The 20,342-nt window shown below is 27.5% G+C and overlaps 1 non-coding gene across 1 annotated transcript; it reads right to left on the bottom strand.

The window, feature by feature from the left end:
• Positions 1-2,971: 2,971 nt before the first annotated feature.
• Positions 2,972-3,090, bottom strand: LOC123304323. Its single transcript, XR_006536354.1, has one exon. It is a non-coding gene; the product is annotated as a 5S ribosomal RNA (ribosomal RNA).
• Positions 3,091-20,342: the final 17,252 nt, after the last annotated feature.

The following is a 20,342-nucleotide window of genomic DNA, read 5'->3' as shown; positions in this document are numbered from 1 at the left end:
GATGTGTACGTTACGGGGATTGTAACATAAATGTTTAAAATGTTATTTGGGTATTTTAATTTATAATATTTATAAAATATAAAACTTTAAAAATAAACCAATCACCTTATAGTATTATTTTCAGCCAATCAGAGAGTAGTATTCATTTTTATTGTTATATCCATCTTCGCGTATATAATACGCTAGTTGTATACACGACACGCTCATACATATACTGACTGGTGTTCTGTAACTATCTGTGTATATTAATTGTTTGTAACAATGCCACCAAAAACAAGTGGAAAAGCAGCAAAAAAAGCTGGCAAAGCTCAAAAAAATATATCAAAGAGTGATAAGAAAAAGAAGAGGAAGCGCAAGGAATCATATGCAATTTACATTTACAAAGTATTAAAACAAGTGCATCCTGATACTGGTATCTCTAGTAAAGCTATGAGTATCATGAACAGTTTTGTTAATGATATTTTTGAACGTATTGCTGCTGAAGCATCACGTTTAGCACATTATAATAAACGTTCAACAATCACAAGTCGGGAAATTCAAACCGCAGTTCGATTATTATTACCTGGTGAATTGGCAAAGCACGCTGTTAGTGAAGGTACTAAAGCTGTTACAAAATATACAAGTTCAAAATAAATAAATCGAAAATATTATTTAATTGATAACATAAAAATACATCAACATATAAAAACGGCTCTCTTTTTAAGAGAGCCATCAAATTTTTTAAATAAGAGTAAATTATTTTTATATATACAAAAAAATAAAATAAACAATTATTAATATCATATTTAATATAAAATTTTATATATTAATAGCTTGAATATATCTATTATTAGTATATCAATATTATTAATTTTAAATATAATAAAGGATATCGGAATATATATCGTAAATCAGTGTAATGCAAATGCATTACATTACCTTTATTATTTTCATTTTACATTTACTACTTGTTTATGTACGCTTATAATTATTAGAAAAATATTTTTAATAATTTTAAAAAATAAATGAAATAATAAAAATTTAATAATAAATTATTTATTGAAAGTATAACAAATGGTATAGCAAAATATTTATTTTCTTTGATTAAGGCGAAATGTTTTATTAGTTATAAATTCGATAATCTCCTATCGATACTTGTTACTCTTAACTTGTATATATAAAAAATATAATAGTATATTAATTTATAATAAAATTTTTTCAAAAATTCAATAAGTTATTGTAAAATAAAATAGATAATATACAAATTATAATTTATTATTGCAGATATATTACAAAAAAAAAAAAAAAAAAAAAAAATATTTGGTAATGTATGTTATAAACAAAATAATTTGTTGTAAACAAATTATATAATATGTTATATTTATTAACAAATTTATTTACTCTTATATAAATAAAATTAGTGGCTTCCCAAAAAGGAAAGCCTGTTTAAATTTATCGGATGTATTAAATATTCTTTAATAAATTTACTAAATATTTTAAGTAAATTATTATATTTTCTTAACCTCCAAAACCATACAAAGTACGACCTTGTCGTTTTAATGCATATACAACATCCATAGCTGTAACTGTTTTACGTTTTGCGTGTTCAGTATATGTAACAGCATCCCGAATAACATTTTCAAGGAATACTTTAAGTACACCACGTGTTTCTTCATAAATTAAACCAGAGATACGTTTTACTCCACCTCGTCGTGCTAAACGACGAATTGCAGGTTTTGTAATACCTTGGATATTATCACGCAAAACTTTTCTATGACGTTTTGCACCCCCTTTTCCAAGACCCTTTCCACATTTTCCTCTGCCAGTCATTTTAATAAAAAATTATTTACAATATTTTAACGAACGGATAACACGTGTGTTAACCTCACAAGTATTGTAATGTATGTGAGCGCCGGTACAATTGTGCCTTTTTATATAAAGCATTAAAGATTTTTTAAGCCACGCCTATACAATTTGATTAGTCCATACTCTGATAGCTATCCAATAGGATATAACAACAAAAATTTTGAAATTTCATATAAATATAAATACAACACATTTATTTCGCATTTAAACATTTGACTTTGTAGTATCAAATTGTCGAATATAATTTTTAAAATTGTGTGTTTTTTTGTAAAAACATTATTATTTGAAAATGGCTAGAACCAAGCAAACTGCACGTAAATCAACTGGTGGTAAAGCACCAAGAAAACAATTAGCAACGAAAGCTGCACGTAAAAGTGCACCAGCAACTGGTGGAGTAAAAAAACCACACAGATATCGTCCTGGTACAGTAGCTTTACGAGAAATTCGTCGTTATCAAAAAAGTACTGAATTGTTAATTCGTAAATTACCATTCCAACGTTTAGTACGTGAAATTGCACAAGATTTTAAAACCGATTTACGTTTCCAAAGTTCAGCTGTTATGGCATTACAAGAAGCTAGTGAAGCCTATTTAGTAGGTTTATTTGAAGATACCAATTTATGCGCAATTCATGCAAAGCGTGTTACAATTATGCCTAAGGATATACAATTGGCAAGACGTATTCGTGGAGAACGTGCATAAGCGTTTTAAATGACAATTTAAAAAAAAAAAAAACAAATAAGAAATATTTTCGGTCCTATATATAGGACCAACATATATTATTAAATAAGAGTATATTATTTTTATTAAAAAATATATATATAAATTATTGAAATAAAATTAAACATTATTAAAATTTTGTTATAATTATAAGCGATTGCTATTTCTAAAAATAAATAAATTTCATAAAATTTATATTATTTTATATTCATTTGAAATATTAAAAAAACTTCTCGCTTTAAAGTAACCATGATATGAGTTATAAATGCAATAAAATTTTATACAAAAAATAATATTTATTTGTTGACGAATAATATAAAAGGTTTACATTTATAAATAACATATATTTATATATGGTGTGTAAAAAAAAAGAAAAGAAGAAAAATAATTTATATTTTTAATATAAAAAGGCAACCGCACACAGTGTTCCCAAGCGGTCACCCATCCAAGTACTGACTGTGCCCAATGTTGCTTAACTTCGGTGATCGGACGAGAACCGGTGTTTTCAACGTGGTATGGCTGTTGCCAGTAATAAATGAAAATTTTTACAAATATATATTTTTCATAAATATCATTAATATTAAAGTATATTATTAAAATTTTCAATGAAGTAATCAATTTAAATATATACTTATTTATTATACCATATATTTTAAATAAAAATGCACCCGCACACAGTATTCTCAAGTGGCCACCCATCCGTGGTACTGACTGTGGCAAATGTTTCTAAACTATTATTTTATAAAATATTTATACAAAAAATAATTTACTCTTATCAAATATTAATTTGTGGCCTGTATTAAGGCCTATGTTATTTTCATTTTTTAGCAAAAATAATGAAATATTTCAATATATTATTAAAGTAACAGATCATTTCTTTTTTGGTGCTGCTTTTTTAATTTTTGTAGGAGATGATTTGGCAACAGAAGCTTTCTTAGCTTTTGGTGCTTTCGGTTTACGAGCAGGGCTACTTTTGGCAGCGGATTTTGTACTTTTTGCTGGTTTTGCTTTAACTGGTGCTTTTTTTGATGCCGCTGATGATTTTGCAGTAACTTTTTTAGCAGCAGTTGATGATGATGGAGTCGCTTTTTTTGCTTTAGGCTTTTTGGCTGCCAATGATGTAGTTGTGGCTTTCTTTTCTTTTGGTGCCCGTTTACTTTTAGCACTCTTTGCTGAACCTTTTGCTCCACTTTCTTTTTTGGAAACTTTTGATTTAGCTGAAGAATTAGATGAAGCGGAAGCAGCCAATTTGAATGAACCAGATGCACCTTTACCTTTAGTTTGTACCAAGGCTCCCTCAGTTACAGCAGCTTTTAAATATTTTTTAATAAATGGTGAAATTTTATCAGAATCCACTTTATAATTTGCAGCTAAATATTTTTTAATTGCTTGTAATGATGAACCACCACGTTCTTTTAAATTTTTAATTGCGTTAACAACCATTTCTGATGTACGTGGATGTGTTGGTTTTGAATGTTGTTTTGTACGTTTAGCACCAGAAGCTGTTGCTTTTTTTGTTGGTGTTGTAGAAGCAGCAGTAACCGCAGTTGCTGCAACAGCTGTAGAATTTTCTTCGGCCATATTTTTTACTTTATAAAAATAATGTATTTATTATAAATATTTAAATGATAAAATATAATAATTCTATCAAATAAAAAATAAAGGTTTTCAATTATATCATTATTCACAATAATATAAGTCCCTATGTAAGTCAAAGTACCATGTAGAAAACACATAAAAATTAAATAGTATTTCTAATTTACTGTCGTAGTAAACATGATTTATTTTTTCAATTTCTATAATATATAAAATAATAAATTATAAATTTAATAATAATATTTATTTTATAAATTAAAATATATTTAATTTTTTTATTAACAATTATTAATAAACATAGTTTAATATTAATTATTTCAATCATACAAAACAATAATATTTTTAAGGTAAACTTAAAAAGTATATATTTTTATTTTTTATTTAATATCGATTTATTATAAATTATTAGTATATAAATAATTAAAAAATTTAATATATAAATATATATATTATAGTATAAGATTTCATTTTTAGAAAAACTTTTTTTGTCAATAATGAAAACGTATTATTATGAAATGTGTTAATCGAACATTGACAAAATATATTTCATTAGAAAATACTTTTATTTATGCATTAATATCAATAATTAACTATTAAATTAATTTTTTCATAATTATATAAAGAAATTTTATACTGATATAAGTATTTATATATTATAATATTTATTTTAAATATAAAAAAATTTATGACAAAATATATTATTAGAGTATTTGTTGAGATTAATATAAGATTATTTTAAATAAGAATTAATTTATATAATTATTAAAATATTATTAATTTTATGTTATGTAATTTTAATAAAAATAAATAATAATAATAAATATACAAATTTTTTAACAATTTAAATTTTATATGATCTAAATAATTTTGTTAAGTACGATATGAGAAATCATTGTAAGCTTCGTTAAGAAACTTTGTAATATAAAATAATAATAATAATATTAAATATATAAATAAATAAAATAAATTTGATATATATTTTTAGTTCATTCTGTGTATAAATCAAAGGATACCGAATAATTGGTAACGGATGCGATATATTATAGTATCGAGTATTAAAACATCATATATAAATTTATCTTGTTATTCAAATTTTTTGTTAATTAACTTATGTATTTAGAAAATTTATAATATTATTTATATAATTGACATAAAATCTTATAAATTGAAATTTTATTAATATGTATCAAAAGAAGAGAGTAACGTATTGATATAATATCAAAGGATACTGATTATTTAAATAACGAATACGTCATATATTGTTTGTGTAACGAAGTTCACTTGGCCATCTAGTTTAAAATAACATTTTCAATAGAAAGTTTATATGCTTTTTTTTTCTTTTTTTTCTTTAATTATTAAAAAAATAAATTGAAATTTAATTCAATCAAATTTTATAATAATTTTAAAAAAATTTTTCCTTTTAAAAAATATTTTGTGATGTTGTGATAATATGTATTAATACAAGTGCATCCTGATACTTTTATCTCTAGTAAAGGTATGAGTATCATGAACAGTTTTGTTATCTAATGATATTATTTTGATAATATTTTGTGTATATTCTTATAATATTTTGTCTAAATATCATCATAATACAATATTATTTTGATAATATTTTATGAATATTCTTATAATATGTTACCTAAATGTCATCATAATATGATGAATTATTTCCATAATAACATATAAAAAAAAAAAAAAAAAAAAAAGAATCATTAATTTATAATTATTTAAATTGATTCTTTAAAAAAATATTATAATATATTATTTATAAAAATAATTTTTACTCTTATTTTAAATAAATTTGTGGCCTTTTATTAAAAGGCCTATGATCGATGTATTATTATTATAAAAATTAATGCAATGTTTTTAATTTATGCTTTCTTTTCAGTTTTCTTTGGTAATAACACTGCTTGAATGTTTGGTAATACACCACCTTGAGCAATTGTTACACCAGATAATAATTTATTTAATTCTTCATCATTACGAATTGCCAATTGTAAATGACGTGGAATGATACGTGTTTTTTTGTTATCACGGGCAGCATTACCAGCTAACTCGAGAACTTCTGCAGCCAAATATTCCATAACAGCAGCCAAATATACTGGGGCACCAGCACCTACTCGTTCAGCATAATTTCCTTTTCGTAATAATCTGTGAATTCTTCCAACAGGAAATTGTAATCCTGCTCGGCTTGATCTTGACTTTGCCTTTCCCTTTACTTTACCACCTTTACCTCGTCCAGACATAGCGAATAAATTTATCCCACCAAAAACATAAATGTGTAAAAAGGCGTAGATGAATTCCAATAAACTCAATTACGTCAGCCCAAAAAAGTTGTGAAATCCCGTAGAGAAAAAAATTATTCGAAAAAAAATTATAAAAATGGCATAAATTTATTGAGTAACTTTTCCGTAAAGAAACATTAAAGTATTACATTAGCAACTTTTCGGTGACTTCATACCTACACGCACCTGTATAGGAGAACAAAAGATAATCGTTAACCCCCTACTATCTCCCTCCTCCCCTCTAATGTTATGACGTTATAATTTTTTCACAACTTTTATTAAACATCAAAATTTAAATTTAAACAATCAAAGTATTCTTTAGATTAAAGTCAAGCACCTACTTAACAAAGGCCTAATTTTTTTACTAAAGTACGAAAATTGTTGGTTTAAATTTCTTGTGTAAGTTTCTCCTTAGTACGTATTTATTTAATATTTTACTTCGCAAGTTTTCGGAATACAAAAAACGAATCTAAAAATAAAAAACTTGCGAAGTAAAATATTAAATAAATACGTACTAAGGAGAAACTTACACAAGAAATTTAAACCAACAATTTTCGTACTTTAGTAAAAAAATTAGGCCTTTGTTAAGTAGGTGCTTGACTTTAATCTAAAGAATACTTTGATTGTTTAAATTTAAATTTTGATGTTTAATAAAAGTTGTGAAAAAATTATAACGTCATAACATTAGAGGGGAGGAGGGAGATAGTAGGGGGTTAACGATTATCTTTTGTTCTCCTATACAGGTGCGTGTAGGTATGAAGTCACCGAAAAGTTGCTAATGTAATACTTTAATGTTTCTTTACGGAAAAGTTACTCAATAAATTTATGCCATTTTTATAATTTTTTTTCGAATAATTTTTTTCTCTACGGGATTTCACAACTTTTTTGGGCTGACGTAATTGAGTTTATTGGAATTCATCTACGCCTTTTTACACATTTATGTTTTTGGTGGGATATCACTTCTTTTTGCCAGGCAATAGTATTTAAGTTGAAAGTGTTTGTAACAATTTTAACTCACCATTATGCATACATTGAATTACTGTTGAATACTGAGCCTCGTACGTCAAGAAATATGCCGAACAAGATGTCATCAAAATAGTGTTATTTATAAATATTATAATGAAAATTTCCTTTTCATATAACTGATATTGATTATTATATAATGCATTCTATATAATTTACGCCTAATTTGCGTCCGCATGGGTAAACAGTCATGTTTTCGAAAAAATGTTTTATGCAAAAGTTGGTTATTTCTTTATAAGGAATATTTTTTACATTAAAATTTTTGTTATATCTCTAACGGTTTACAAGATGGGTTCCACAGACCCAGAAATCAATTGACGTATAATGATCATTTACGAACTTGACCTCACTTTTTACGTCCTGAGTACGCTATAAAAATTTCATCTTAATATCTCTTTTCGTTTTTGAGTTATCGTGTTGGCAGATAGATGTGCATATGGACAGACAGATATTATGTAACTGCAAATATTTAGGCCTTATTTATGGGTAATACGCACAGCTTGATTTCATAAAATAGTTCTGCACATGGATTGATCCTGAATATTACAACGGCTCATACAGGGGCCTTATATTTTGTAAGTGCGCATATTTGGGTCTTATATATTGGTATTGCGCACACTTTGATCCCATAAATTTGTTCTGCGCATGGGATAATCTGGAATACAACAACTGCGCACACATTGACCTTAAATTTTGTAAGTGTGCATATTTGGGTCTTATATATTGGAAGTACGTACAGATTAATCACAAATTATAGTTCGGCCCATGCATTTATCCTAAATCTTACAACTACGCATACGCTGAATTTATATTTTGTTACTGCGCGTATGTAGGCCTAATACATTGCTAGTGCACGCATGTGGATTACATGAAATATTACTGCGCATGGGTTGATTCTAAATATTACAACTGCGCAAACAGGGACCTTATATTTTGTAAATGGGCATATTTGGTCCTTAAATATTGAAAATGCGCATAAATTAATCTCAAATTATAGTTCTGCGCATGCATTTTACCTGAATCTTAGAACTGCGCATTAGCTTCATTAATATTTTGCTACTGCGCATATGTTGGCCTTATATATTGCTAGTGCGCACATGTGGATTACATGTAATAGTACTGCGCATGGGTTGATCCTGAATATTACAACTGCGCATACAGGGACTTTATATATTGTTAGTGCGCATATTTGAGTATTATATCCGGCAAGTGCGCACAGATTAATCAATAATTATAGTTGTGCGTATGCATTTATCCTGAATCTTACAACTACGCATACGCTGAATTTATATTTTGTTACTGCGCGTATATAGGCCTTATATATTGCTAGTACACGCATGTGGATTACATGATGTAGTACTGCGCATGGGTTGATTCTAAATATTACAACTGCGCAAACGGGAACCCTATATTTTGTAAATGGGCATATTTGGTCCTTAAATATTGAAAATGCGCATAAATTAATCACAAATGATAGTTCTGCGCATGCATTTTACCTGAATCTTAGAACTGCGTATTAGCTTGGTTAATATTTTGCTACTGCGCATATGTAGGCCTTATATATTGCATGTGCGCACATGTGGATTACATGTAATAATACTGCGCATGGGTTGATCCTGAATATTACAACTGCACATACAGGGACTTTATATTTTGTTAGTGCGCATATTTGGGTATTATATCCGGGAAGTGCCCACAGATTAATCAATAATTATAGTTGTGCGCATGCATTTATCCTGAATCTTGCAACTGCGCATACGCTAAATTTATATTTTGTTACTGCGCACATGTAGGCCTTAAAAATTGCTTGTGCGCACACGAGGATTACATGTAATAGTACTGCGCATAGGTTGACCCTCAATTCAAGCAAGTCTCTGTCGAATGTCCAAAATCGCATCTTTCTATAATTTAGAAGTCCCTTAGAATCGGTATAGCTGAATCATTTATAGATAAATCAATTATAGTGGAAGTGATGGAAAAATAATAACGCCACTAACCTTACCATGTTTTGTTATCAAATCTAAACGTGTATACAAAATTTCAACTCAATCGGTTGAAGATATCTGCTTTAAAATTGAGTAATAACATCCCCCCCCCATTTAACAAAATATGGCGGAAGCGAAGAGAAAATTTGATCAAGTCAACCATAAAAATTCAATGTCATTCAAAGTCAGCGTGCTTACAAAATTTCAACGTAATCGATTGAGGGTGTCGGCTTCAAAATTGGGTTGCAAGATTATTTATTGTTGAACATAACAATACCATTGTTTTAAAGAAAATAAAATTCGTTGTCATAGCAACCGTTAGTAGTGAACACTACAAGACATACAAGCAAAATGGCTTAAAACTTCTTGTGAAATTATATTTATACTTTTTTTAAATTTAAGGACAAAAAAAGTTGGATTTTGCATTAACGAAAAAAACAGGACTGGTTATTTACTTTCTCGAGGGAAAATGATTGTTTTTTCGAAAAAATGTTTCAAACAAAAGTTGTTTATTTTTATGTAAGGAACATTTTTTACATTTAAACTTTTGTTCTATCTCTTACCGTTTTTCCGAAAATTGCAATTTAATTTTTTTTCTTTATTTGCTTTTCACGGGAAAACAATTACCTTTACAACAAAATTTTTCATACAGAATTGTTTAATTTTATGCAAGGAACATTTTTTGCATTTAAACTTTTGTTCTATCTCTTACAGTTTTCGCTATAAAAGCAAATTAAAATTTTCCTAATTAATGTAACATAATAATTTTAATATGTTTTCTACATGGTACTTTGAATTTCATAGGGTCTTAGTAATAAGATATATTTTATTTAATTTTTATAATATTTTAAGTTGGAAATATTGAAATACACAATTAATTTTTGAATATTTATTTAATATTTATTCAAATTTAATCAATATTTAATTAAAATTATATAAATAACAAATTTTTAAGCGTATTTTAGTTTTCCCATACAAATTGTATAGGAAAAAAAACTAGCCTTCTGATTGGTTCATATTTTCCCATGTATTTTTAATAGGGCTAAAAATGCACTTTTAATTAGCGAAATTTCCCATTTCCCGTTAAAAATTTTGATATTTGGAAGTTTTTCTGGGGTATGATTTTTCTCTAATTTATTTTAATGAAAACCGCATCTTTATACCATTTCTCAGTTTTGCTGTGAATTTATGTCAGTGAGTGACAAAATTTCGGGGCGTGGCCGTTTTTTGACGCGTTATTGCTCGGAAACGATGAGAGCCGTGAACGTGAGCTTTGATTTACGGCGTCCCAGGGTATATATCTCCTTAAGTTGAAAAGCGCAACATTATAGCTCAAGTAGTTTCTGAGATATAAGGGTGTGAAAAAGGGCTATTTGACGTCCTGTATATATAGTCACAGCAAAAGCATACACATTTCACATATACATTCACATATACATCATCATACATTACACTTTCAATTTTCGATTTTCCATTTTAAACTAATCTACGATTCGCACTGCTGTGCTATATGATAAAACATTTCGCCTTAATCAAAGAAAATAAATATTTTGCTATACCATTTGTTATACTTTCAATAAATAATTTATTATTAAATTTTTATTATTTCATTTATTTTTTAAAATTATTAAAAATATTTTTCTAATAATTATAAGCGTACATAAACAAGTAGTAAATGTAAAATGAAAATAATAAAGGTAATGTAATGCATTTGCATTACACTGATTTACGATATATATTCCGATATCCTTTATTATATTTAAAATTAATAATATTGATATACTAATAATAGATATATTCAAGCTATTAATATATAAAATTTTATATTAAATATGATATTAATAATTGTTTATTTTATTTTTTTGTATATATAAAAATAATTTACTCTTATTTAAAAAATTATTTTTACATTAAAATTTTTGTTATATCTCTAACGGTTTACAAGATGGGTTCCACAGACCCAGAAATCAATTGACGTATAATGATCATTTACGAACTTGACCTCACTTTTTACGTCCTGAGTACGCTATAAAAATTTCATCTTAATATCTCTTTTCGTTTTTGAGTTATCGTGTTGGCAGATAGATGTGCATATGGACAGACAGATATTATGTAACTGCAAATATTTAGGCCTTATTTATGGGTAATACGCACAGCTTGATTTCATAAAATAGTTCTGCACATGGATTGATCCTGAATATTACAACGGCTCATACAGGGGCCTTATATTTTGTAAGTGCGCATATTTGGGTCTTATATATTGGTATTGCGCACACTTTGATCCCATAAATTTGTTCTGCGCATGGGATAATCTGGAATACAACAACTGCGCACACATTGACCTTAAATTTTGTAAGTGTGCATATTTGGGTCTTATATATTGGAAGTACGTACAGATTAATCACAAATTATAGTTCGGCCCATGCATTTATCCTAAATCTTACAACTACGCATACGCTGAATTTATATTTTGTTACTGCGCGTATGTAGGCCTAATACATTGCTAGTGCACGCATGTGGATTACATGAAATATTACTGCGCATGGGTTGATTCTAAATATTACAACTGCGCAAACAGGGACCTTATATTTTGTAAATGGGCATATTTGGTCCTTAAATATTGAAAATGCGCATAAATTAATCTCAAATTATAGTTCTGCGCATGCATTTTACCTGAATCTTAGAACTGCGCATTAGCTTCATTAATATTTTGCTACTGCGCATATGTTGGCCTTATATATTGCTAGTGCGCACATGTGGATTACATGTAATAGTACTGCGCATGGGTTGATCCTGAATATTACAACTGCGCATACAGGGACTTTATATATTGTTAGTGCGCATATTTGAGTATTATATCCGGCAAGTGCGCACAGATTAATCAATAATTATAGTTGTGCGTATGCATTTATCCTGAATCTTACAACTACGCATACGCTGAATTTATATTTTGTTTCTGCGCGTATATAGGCCTTATATATTGCTAGTACACGCATGTGGATTACATGATGTAGTACTGCGCATGGGTTGATTCTAAATATTACAACTGCGCAAACGGGAACCCTATATTTTGTAAATGGGCATATTTGGTCCTTAAATATTGAAAATGCGCATAAATTAATCACAAATGATAGTTCTGCGCATGCATTTTACCTGAATCTTAGAACTGCGTATTAGCTTGGTTAATATTTTGCTACTGCGCATATGTAGGCCTTATATATTGCATGTGCGCACATGTGGATTACATGTAATAATACTGCGCATGGGTTGATCCTGAATATTACAACTGCACATACAGGGACTTTATATTTTGTTAGTGCGCATATTTGGGTATTATATCCGGGAAGTGCCCACAGATTAATCAATAATTATAGTTGTGCGCATGCATTTATCCTGAATCTTGCAACTGCGCATACGCTAAATTTATATTTTGTTACTGCGCACATGTAGGCCTTAAAAATTGCTTGTGCGCACACGAGGATTACATGTAATAGTACTGCGCATAGGTTGACCCTCAATTCAAGCAAGTCTCTGTCGAATGTCCAAAATCGCATCTTTCTATAATTTAGAAGTCCCTTAGAATCGGTATAGCTGAATCATTTATAGATAAATCAATTATAGTGGAAGTGATGGAAAAATAATAACGCCACTAACCTTACCATGTTTTGTTATCAAATCTAAACGTGTATACAAAATTTCAACTCAATCGGTTGAAGATATCTGCTTTAAAATTGAGTAATAACATCCCCCCCCCCATTTAACAAAATATGGCGGAAGCGAAGAGAAAATTTGATCAAGTCAACCATAAAAATTCAATGTCATTCAAAGTCAGCGTGCTTACAAAATTTCAACGTAATCGATTGAGGGTGTCGGCTTCAAAATTGGGTTGCAAGATTATTTATTGTTGAACATAACAATACCATTGTTTTAAAGAAAATAAAATTCGTTGTCATAGCAACCGTTAGTAGTGAACACTACAAGACATACAAGCAAAATGGCTTAAAACTTCTTGTGAAATTATATTTATACTTTTTTTAAATTTAAGGACAAAAAAAGTTGGATTTTGCATTAACGAAAAAAACAGGACTGGTTATTTACTTTCTCGAGGGAAAATGATTGTTTTTTCGAAAAAATGTTTCAAACAAAAGTTGTTTATTTTTATGTAAGGAACATTTTTTACATTTAAACTTTTGTTCTATCTCTTACCGTTTTTCCGAAAATTGCAATTTAATTTTTTTTCTTTATTTGCTTTTCACGGGAAAACAATTACCTTTACAACAAAATTTTTCATACAGAATTGTTTAATTTTATGCAAGGAACATTTTTTGCATTTAAACTTTTGTTCTATCTCTTACAGTTTTCGCTATAAAAGCAAATTAAAATTTTCCTAATTAATGTAACATAATAATTTTAATATGTTTTCTACATGGTACTTTGAATTTCATAGGGTCTTAGTAATAAGATATATTTTATTTAATTTTTATAATATTTTAAGTTGGAAATATTGAAATACACAATTAATTTTTGAATATTTATTTAATATTTATTCAAATTTAATCAATATTTAATTAAAATTATATAAATAACAAATTTTTAAGCGTATTTTAGTTTTCCCATACAAATTGTATAGGAAAAAAAACTAGCCTTCTGATTGGTTCATATTTTCCCATGTATTTTTAATAGGGCTAAAAATGCACTTTTAATTAGCGAAATTTCCCATTTCCCGTTAAAAATTTTGATATTTGGAAGTTTTTCTGGGGTATGATTTTTCTCTAATTTATTTTAATGAAAACCGCATCTTTATACCATTTCTCAGTTTTGCTGTGAATTTATGTCAGTGAGTGACAAAATTTCGGGGCGTGGCCGTTTTTTGACGCGTTATTGCTCGGAAACGATGAGAGCCGTGAACGTGAGCTTTGATTTACGGCGTCCCAGGGTATATATCTCCTTAAGTTGAAAAGCGCAACATTATAGCTCAAGTAGTTTCTGAGATATAAGGGTGTGAAAAAGGGCTATTTGACGTCCTGTATATATAGTCACAGCAAAAGCATACACATTTCACATATACATTCACATATACATCATCATACATTACACTTTCAATTTTCGATTTTCCATTTTAAACTAATCTACGATTCGCACTGCTGTGCTATATGATAAAACATTTCGCCTTAATCAAAGAAAATAAATATTTTGCTATACCATTTGTTATACTTTCAATAAATAATTTATTATTAAATTTTTATTATTTCATTTATTTTTTAAAATTATTAAAAATATTTTTCTAATAATTATAAGCGTACATAAACAAGTAGTAAATGTAAAATGAAAATAATAAAGGTAATGTAATGCATTTGCATTACACTGATTTACGATATATATTCCGATATCCTTTATTATATTTAAAATTAATAATATTGATATACTAATAATAGATATATTCAAGCTATTAATATATAAAATTTTATATTAAATATGATATTAATAATTGTTTATTTTATTTTTTTGTATATATAAAAATAATTTACTCTTATTTAAAAAATTTGATGGCTCTCTTAAAAAGAGAGCCGTTTTTATATGTTGATGTATTTTTATGTTATCAATTAAATAATATTTTCGATTTATTTATTTTGAACTTGTATATTTTGTAACAGCTTTAGTACCTTCACTAACAGCGTGCTTTGCCAATTCACCAGGTAATAATAATCGAACTGCGGTTTGAATTTCCCGACTTGTGATTGTTGAACGTTTATTATAATGTGCTAAACGTGATGCTTCAGCAGCAATACGTTCAAAAATATCATTAACAAAACTGTTCATGATACTCATAGCTTTACTAGAGATACCAGTATCAGGATGCACTTGTTTTAATACTTTGTAAATGTAAATTGCATATGATTCCTTGCGCTTCCTCTTCTTTTTCTTATCACTCTTTGATATATTTTTTTGAGCTTTGCCAGCTTTTTTTGCTGCTTTTCCACTTGTTTTTGGTGGCATTGTTACAAACAATTAATATACACAGATAGTTACAGAACACCAGTCAGTATATGTATGAGCGTGTCGTGTATACAACTAGCGTATTATATACGCAAAGATGGATATAACAATAAAAATGAATACTACTCTCTGATTGGCTGAAAATAATACTATAAGGTGATTGGTTTATTTTTAAAGTTTTATATTTTATAAATATTATAAATTAAAATACCCAAATAACATTTTAAACATTTATGTTACAATCCCCGTAACGTACACATCTGTGTGATTATATTTACAAAAAAAAATATTAATTAAATAAATTTATTCGCTATGTCTGGACGAGGTAAAGGTGGTAAAGTAAAGGGAAAGGCAAAGTCAAGATCAAGCCGAGCAGGATTACAATTTCCTGTTGGAAGAATTCACAGATTATTACGAAAAGGAAATTATGCTGAACGAGTAGGTGCTGGTGCCCCAGTATATTTGGCTGCTGTTATGGAATATTTGGCTGCAGAAGTTCTCGAGTTAGCTGGTAATGCTGCCCGTGATAACAAAAAAACACGTATCATTCCACGTCATTTACAATTGGCAATTCGTAATGATGAAGAATTAAATAAATTATTATCTGGTGTAACAATTGCTCAAGGTGGTGTATTACCAAACATTCAAGCAGTGTTATTACCAAAGAAAACTGAAAAGAAAGCATAAATTAAAAACATTGCATTAATTTTTATAATAATAATACATCGATCATAGGCCTTTTAATAAAAGGCCACAAATTTATTTAAAATAAGAGTAAAAATTATTTTTATAAATAATATATTATAATATTTTTTTAAAGAATCAATTTAAATAATTATAAATTAATTATTTTTTTTTTTTTTTTTCTTTTTTTATATGTTATTATGGAAATAATTCATCATATTATGATGACATTTAGGTAACATATTATAAGAATATTCATAAAATATTATCAAAATAATATTGTATTATGATGATATTTAGACAAAATATTATAAGAATATACACAAAATATTATCAAAATAATATCATTAGATAACAAAACTGTTCATGATACTCATACCTTTACTAGAGATAAAAGTATCAGGATGCACTTGTATTAATACATATTATCACAACATCACAAAATATTTTTTAAAAGGAAAAATTTTTTTAAAATTATTATAAAATTTGATTGAATTAAATTTCAATTTATTTTTTTAATAATTAAAGAAAAAAAAGAAAAAAAAAGCATATAAACTTTCTATTGAAAATGTTATTTTAAACTAGATGGCCAAGTGAACTTCGTTACACAAACAATATATGACGTATTCGTTATTTAAATAATCAGTATCCTTTGATATTATATCAATACGTTACTCTCTTCTTTTGATACATATTAATAAAATTTCAATTTATAAGATTTTATGTCAATTATATAAATAATATTATAAATTTTCTAAATACATAAGTTAATTAACAAAAAATTTGAATAACAAGATAAATTTATATATGATGTTTTAATACTCGATACTATAATATATCGCATCCGTTACCAATTATTCGGTATCCTTTGATTTATACACAGAATGAACTAAAAATATATATCAAATTTATTTTATTTATTTATATATTTAATATTATTATTATTATTTTATATTACAAAGTTTCTTAACGAAGCTTACAATGATTTCTCATATCGTACTTAACAAAATTATTTAGATCATATAAAATTTAAATTGTTAAAAAATTTTTATATTTATTATTATTATTTATTTTTATTAAAATTACATAACATAAAATTAATAATATTTTAATAATTATATAAATTAATTCTTATTTAAAATAATCTTATATTAATCTCAACAAATACTCTAATAATATATTTTGTCATAAATTTTTTTATATTTAAAATAAATATTATAATATATAAATACTTATATCAGTATAAAATTTCTTTATATAATTATGAAAAAATTAATTTAATAGTTAATTATTGATATTAATGCATAAATAAAAGTATTTTCTAATGAAATATATTTTGTCAATGTTCGATTAACACATTTCATAATAATACGTTTTCATTATTGACAAAAAAAGTTTTTCTAAAAATGAAATCTTATACTATAATATATATATTTATATATTAAATTTTTTAATTATTTATATACTAATAATTTATAATAAATCGATATTAAATAAAAAATAAAAATATATACTTTTTAAGTTTACCTTAAAAATATTATTGTTTTGTATGATTGAAATAATTAATATTAAACTATGTTTATTAATAATTGTTAATAAAAAAATTAAATATATTTTAATTTATAAAATAAATATTATTATTAAATTTATAATTTATTATTTTATATATTATAGAAATTGAAAAAATAAATCATGTTTACTACGACAGTAAATTAGAAATACTATTTAATTTTTATGTGTTTTCTACATGGTACTTTGACTTACATAGGGACTTATATTATTGTGAATAATGATATAATTGAAAACCTTTATTTTTTATTTGATAGAATTATTATATTTTATCATTTAAATATTTATAATAAATACATTATTTTTATAAAGTAAAAAATATGGCCGAAGAAAATTCTACAGCTGTTGCAGCAACTGCGGTTACTGCTGCTTCTACAACACCAACAAAAAAAAGCAACAGCTTCTGGTGCTAAACGTACAAAACAACATTCAAAACCAACACATCCACGTACATCAGAAATGGTTGTTAACGCAATTAAAAATTTAAAAGAACGTGGTGGTTCATCATTACAAGCAATTAAAAAATATTTAGCTGCAAATTATAAAGTGGATTCTGATAAAATTTCACCATTTATTAAAAAATATTTAAAAGCTGCTGTAACTGAGGGAGCCTTGGTACAAACTAAAGGTAAAGGTGCATCTGGTTCATTCAAATTGGCTGCTTCCGCTTCATCTAATTCTTCAGCTAAATCAAAAGTTTCCAAAAAAGAAAGTGGAGCAAAAGGTTCAGCAAAGAGTGCTAAAAGTAAACGGGCACCAAAAGAAAAGAAAGCCACAACTACATCATTGGCAGCCAAAAAGCCTAAAGCAAAAAAAGCGACTCCATCATCATCAACTGCTGCTAAAAAAGTTACTGCAAAATCATCAGCGGCATCAAAAAAAGCACCAGTTAAAGCAAAACCAGCAAAAAGTACAAAATCCGCTGCCAAAAGTAGCCCTGCTCGTAAACCGAAAGCACCAAAAGCTAAGAAAGCTTCTGTTGCCAAATCATCTCCTACAAAAATTAAAAAAGCAGCACCAAAAAAGAAATGATCTGTTACTTTAATAATATATTGAAATATTTCATTATTTTTGCTAAAAAATGAAAATAACATAGGCCTTAATACAGGCCACAAATTAATATTTGATAAGAGTAAATTATTTTTTGTATAAATATTTTATAAAATAATAGTTTAGAAACATTTGCCACAGTCAGTACCACGGATGGGTGGCCACTTGAGAATACTGTGTGCGGTTGCATTTTTATTTAAAATATATGGTATAATAAATAAGTATATATTTAAATTGATTACTTCATTGAAAATTTTAATAATATACTTTAATATTAATGATATTTATGAAAAATATATATTTGTAAAAATTTTCATTTATTACTGGCAACAGCCATACCACGTTGAAAACACCGGTTCTCGTCCATTATCTGTACAGCGTTCATACCGTACAGTACAGTGAATTGTTGAAGCAAATTATTGTATAATTACATTCAAAGCGAAAACAATTTCATACACACACCTACAGAACAAGTTAAATCAAATATAAAAAAGTATAAAAACAAACTATAAAATAAGTGACGGGCGTAGCCAAACAAAAAAAAGGGGGCGACCTAGTCGCTCCCCTGCTATCACTAAAATTTTAAAAGTGCAACCCGATGACGTCGGAATACAACAAAGCACCGAAGAAGAAGCCAACAAAATAGAAAAAATAGTTAGTGAAAATAGCGAGAACACAAGTGCAGTGCCTCCAAGAATGGAAAACCAAAACAAAAACAATATACAAAACATTTTCAAAAAACAAACAGAAGTGCAAGTGCAAGTGCCCACAAAAACAGATTTAATCCCCTAACCACTGAAGAAGGTCAAACAGAGGAAGATGTGGAACAAGAAGGCACAGACCCAAAAGAAATTAATGAAAATGACAAAAACACAGAAAGGACACAAGGAGGTAAGAATAAACCACCTCCAATTGTTATACACAGCACTCCAAATAACCATAAGGAGTTCATGGAGCAAATAAAGGAACATGTGAAAAAGGGATTCCATGTGAAATACACGTTCAAAAAAACGAATCTATTCATCCATGACTCAAATGAATATAAAAACTACGTCAAAATTCTAGACAACGAAAACATGGAGTTCCATACATACACGGAAAGGACAGAAAAACACCACGCCTTCGTATTGGTCGGGCTACCAAGAGGAATCGACGAAGAGGAAATTAAGCAAGACATAGAGAAATGCCTCAAAACAAACATTATTAAAGTATATCCAATGAGATCCTCCTACAGATCTCTATATCTTGTGATCACCGGACAAAGCACGTCCCTAAAACAACTAACCCAAGAAGTTAAATATGTGTACAACGTAAAAATTACCTGGGAAAGGCACAGGAACGCCAAACTAATTATCCAGTGTCACAGATGTCAGGCCTGGTCACATGCCACTACGAACTGTAGAATGAACCCAAAGTGCCTAAAATGCGCAGGACCTCACTGGAGCCGTGACTGTACAATAAAAGAAAAAACGGAAGAAAATAAAAAACTTTTAAAATGTGCAAACTGTGAAAATAACCACCCGGCAAACTCTACAGAATGCCGAATTTATATCAACAAAATCGAGCAGATAGAAAGGAGAAGAAAAACAA

The sequence above is a fragment of the Chrysoperla carnea genome (genome assembly GCF_905475395.1).
Source record: "Chrysoperla carnea chromosome X unlocalized genomic scaffold, inChrCarn1.1 SUPER_X_unloc_4, whole genome shotgun sequence".
In the NCBI taxonomy this organism is placed as follows: Eukaryota; Metazoa; Arthropoda; class Insecta; order Neuroptera; family Chrysopidae; genus Chrysoperla; species Chrysoperla carnea.
This window is presented reverse-complemented; position numbering and strand designations above follow the sequence as displayed.